Below are 5,000 nucleotides of genomic sequence, written 5' to 3'. Positions count from 1 at the left end.
ACATACTGACAGAGAGACAGAGAAAGGTGTCACTTACTCACATACTGACAGAGAGACAGAGAGACAGAGAAAGGTATCACTTACTCACATACTGACAGAGAGACAGAGAAATGTATCACTTACTCACATGCGAACGCCAACGAGTGGACACGGAACGAACGAACGAACGAACGAACCAACGAACGCACGAGCGCGGCACTAGCACTAGCACTAGCACCAGCACCAGCACCAGCACCAGTTTTTTTCCATTGTCTCCCGTCACCTCACCCTGTTCTCCTGCAGCCAGCCTCCAGTTCTGTGATTCCTCCCTTTTGTACCTCGCTGCCGCACATCACCACAACACCTCAGACACCACCCAGTCTTCTTCTTCTCCTCCTCCTCCCTGATGATGGCGTTCACAGCTCCAATGGGAGGGACCCTCCAGCACCCCAGGGCAGAAAACCAAACCAAACCCCACACCACTCGAGTCCGGGCCGAGCACTGGTGTAGCTCCTTGTCACCGTTCCGTAGGTAGAAATTTTGCAAAAAAAAACAACACTAATAACAACAATCAGGATTTTAACGTTCAGGCCTAAAAGCACGTCCAGAATGTTATCAGAGGAGCTCAGTGTTGAGTATATATATATATATATATATATATATATATATATATATATATATATATATATAAAAATTCAGTTGAAGTGTTCAGTTCCGAAAAAAAAAAGTTCTTTGAGTCTTTCGTGTTCTGTTTTTGGTTTTTTGTTGTTGTTTTTTTGTGTGTGGTTTTGTAAGGCAAAGAAAAGGATCCCAAAATCAGCGATGAATGAACGAATGAAACAATGGGCTGATGATTTTTTTGCAGACGAGATGAACAGCAGATGGGAGTTGTGGTGGTGGTGGTGGTGGTGGTGGTGGCGGTGAGTGTTGCTGTCACTCTCTGTCACAGCACAACACTGTCAGAGAAGGCTGGAAGGTCCCAGAAATCATTTAGAAGTCACCATTCCAGGAGCGAACTTGACTCGAAGGTCCCACACAATTCGCAGCAGACAGCGTTCATCTTCACTGTCCCCCCCCAGGCCACACTCCCTCCACCCATCCCCCCACGCCCTCCTGGTGGACAGAATAAACAGGGAAGAAATTAGTAAGGGGGTGGTTTACGAGGCGCAAACAAACAAACAAACAAACATTCAACAGCAAGGGAAGAAGAAAAAACCCGAAAATTGTTACAATGATCACAATTGTGCACGCAAACTCTGACAATGATCCATAATCATCATCAGTGGATCTAGTAGTATACAGAAAGTGTGTTGAAGAAAGAAAGAAAGAAAGAAAGAAAGAAAGAAAGCATAAATAATTCGAAGCATATTGTAATGGAAGATAAATTTGTTACGAAAACAACTAAAAAACAATCAATCATAATATCTCAATAAAAACTAGGAAACAACAACAACAACAATATAATAACTAGGATGTTGTTAACGAAAGTAATCCATCACCGTGAGACAGTGTCCGTAGAACAAAAAAACAAACAAAAAAACAAACAAAATTACAAACAACACCACCACGACTATAAGCAGAAACAACAACAGTCGTCAGCGAAACACCATGGTAAACGACATTTCAACGCAGCAGCGGCGGTGGCAACAAGACATAAACTGATCACGACGGACCCACACACATAACCAAGTGATCATCAACAGAGGCGACCACCATCTCTCTCTCTCTCTCTCTCTCCGATCTCCCAAGTCCCCCTACAAGTTCTGTCACAAGTCTGCCAATCCACACTCACACACACACACACACACACACACACAGAGAGAGAGAGAGAGAGAGAGAGAGGCCAGCCAGTAGGAATTGAATTTCGATTGACTGGAGGGACAAGCCACGCAGAGTCCGCTCGGACTTTTCTTCTTCTGTTCCTCCTCTTCCAACTTCTTCTTCTCCTCCTCCCCCTTCTTCTGTACCTCCTCCTTCTTCTCCTCCTTCTTCTCCTCTTCCTCCTCCTCCTTCTTCTCCTCCTCCTTCTTCTTCGCCTTCTTCTCCTTCTCCTCTTCCTTCTTCATCTCCTCCTCCTCCTGCTCCTTCTTTTTCTTCTCCGCATCCTTCTTCACTCCTCCTCCTTCTTCTCCTCCTTCTCCTGCAACTCCTCCTTTTTCTTCTCCTACTTCTCCTCCTCCTCCGCCCTCTTCTTCTCCCCCTCCTTCTTCTCCTCCTCCTCCTTCTTCTCCTCCTCCTCCTCCTTCTCCTCCTCCTTCTTCTTCTCCTCCTCCTTCTCTCCCTCCTCCTTCTTCTCCTCCTCCTCCTGCTTCTCCTCCTCCTGCTTCTTCTCCTCCTCCTAATTCTGCTCCTCCTTCTCCTCCTCCTCCGCCCTCTTCTTCTCCTTCTCCTCCTCCTCGTTCTTCCTCCTCCTGCTTCTTCTCCTCCTCCTAATTCTCCTCCTCCTCCTCCGCCTTCTTCTTCTTCTGTACTTCCTCCTCCTCCTTCTCCTCCTCCTCCTGCTTCTCCTCCTCCTAATTCTCCTCCTCCTCCTCCTCCGCCTTCTTCTTCTTCTGTACTTCCTCCTCCTCCTCCTCAGTCTTTTTCTTCGGTTTTCCGTCAAGGAGAAGGGCATAGAGCGAGCGAGGGAGGGAGGGAGGGAAGGGGTTGATCGAAGAACTGAGAGAGGGCATCACGTCCCAAGCTTTTGAAGGGCAAACGTGGTTCCTGCTCTCTCTCTCTCTCTCTCTCTCTCTCTCTCTCTCTCTTACTGTCGGTGTTCTTCTACGAGCCAAGGAGAGGAGGAAAGGTGGGGTGGTGGTGGTGGTGGTGGTGGTGGTTAAGGGTGGTGGTGATGATCAATTGAGCTTTTTTTTTTTTTTTTTTTTTTTTTTTAGGAATTATGAATAAATTGATCTTTCACCACAAGTTCTGCTCTGTGTGTGTGTGTGTTGTGTGTGTGTGTGTGTGTGTGTGTGTGTGTGTGTGTGTGTGTGTGTGTGTGTGTGTGTAGATATTTTCTTCCTACGCTTTTCGTACATAAAAATTTTTTTTTTAATTCTATTTGTCTATTTGTGTGTCTATATTTTGTTTTGTCGTGTTTTATGTATGGGGTTTGCTTGTGTTTGAGTTTGTCAAGATGCTTCACTTGGAAATTGTTTGCCGTGGCCTGACTCAAGGCCTGACTAAGCGCGTGGCCTGACTCAAGGCCTGACTAAGCGCGTTGGGTTACGCTGCTGGTCAGGCATCTGCTTGGCAGATGTGGTGTAGCGTATATGGTTTGTCCGAACGCAGTGACGCCTCCTTGAGCTACTGAAACTGAAACTGCCGTGGCCTTTGACCCCTCTCTCTTTGTCATCACTGTGTTTCAGATATCTGTCTGTATCCTGCGCTCTTTTCTCTTTATGTGTATTGTATTGTATTGCATTGCATTGTATTGCATTTCTCATTTTATCACAACAGATTTCTCTGTGTGAAATTCGGGCTGCTCTCCCCAGGGAGAGCGCGTCGCTACACTACAGCGCCGCTCATTTTTTTTTTTTTTTTTTTTTTTCCTGCGTGCAGTTTTATTTGTTTTTTCCTATCGAAGTGGATTTTTCTACAGAATTTTGCCCAGGAACAACCCTTTTGTTGCAGTGGGTTCTTTTACGTGCGCTAAGTGCATGCTGCACACGGGACCTTGGCTTGTCGTCTCATCCGAATGACTAGCGTCCAGACCGACACTCAAGGTCTAGTGGAGGGGGGGGGGGGGGGGAACATCAGTGATTCGAAGCAGCGCGCTCAGATTCTCTCGCTTCCTAGGCGGATGCGTTACCTCTGGGCCATCACTCCACTATTTTGATAGTGTTTTGATTCGTTTTCTTCCTTTTACTCATTTTCGCTTCATTAGCTTTATTCCCTCTTTAGAGCGAGGACTGGATGTAAAGAAAGCATGTTCACTTGCAGTCTATTACCCTCGTTAATAAAGATTTTTGCCTTGTCTTGTCTTTTTTTTTTTTTGGTCTTTTTTCTTTTTTTTTAATGTCCACGCCAAAGACGTGGAACAAACTCCCTGATAACCTCCGTCATTCTGATTCCCTCGCATCTTTCAAATCTCGTCTCAAAACTCACCTTTTCCCTCAGCAATAAGTTCAATTGTGGCAGGTCCACTTCCTTTGCGTTAGCTGTGCTTGACTATGTGTGTATACATATGTATGTGTACATAACTACATGCATGTATATCAATGTGTATTGTGTGTGCGTGTGTTTATGTAAGTTTGTGCCTGCCTATGTGTGCGTATGTGTTAGGGTAGCTGTTAGATACACATGTATGTTAAAATGTATGTATGCAGCGTGTGTGTGTGTGTGTGTGTGTGTGTGTGTGTGTGTGTTGTGTGTGTGTGTGTGTGTGTGTGTGTGTGTGTGTGTGTGTGCGCGCGCGCGCGCGTGTGTGTGTGTGTATGTGTGTGTGTGTGTGTGTGTGTGTGTGTAGTCACATTTTGGTGTGTGTATGTAACATAGATATAATGTTTTATGTTAACAAAAGCGTTCATGTAAAGCACCTAGAGCAGATTTCTGGATAGTGTGCTATATAAGTATCCATTATTATTATTATTATTACACCAGAAAGATTACAGGATAGTATTACATACACAAGTACATTTGGAAAAAAAAGGACAACAAAACATCAACAACTGAAAACAACATAGTAAATGAGAGGAAAAAATAAGAGAAAGAGAGAGACCTATCATTTAAATTTATTTTCCCTTCTTTGCCTTTTTTCTCTATGGTGTAAAGAACAAAAAATGGTGTGTCCTATGGTTTCATATATCCAAAACATTTTAACAACACAGGAAATGTTTGAAGAACATTCCGATAGACTGCATCATTGATACATAACTTTGACATGGGTAATCACACTACAAGACATACTCGAAGAGAAAAAAATAAAATAAATAAATAAATAATTAAATAAAATTAAAAAGATAACGAGAAATATCACCTACATCGTGCCTAAAAGTACACATACTCGAACTCATACAAGAGGATATCAATATCTAACT

This window comes from Babylonia areolata, chromosome 13 (assembly GCF_041734735.1).
Source record: "Babylonia areolata isolate BAREFJ2019XMU chromosome 13, ASM4173473v1, whole genome shotgun sequence".
Classification (NCBI taxonomy): Eukaryota; Metazoa; Mollusca; class Gastropoda; order Neogastropoda; family Buccinidae; genus Babylonia; species Babylonia areolata.
Note: the sequence above shows the minus strand (reverse complement) of the source record.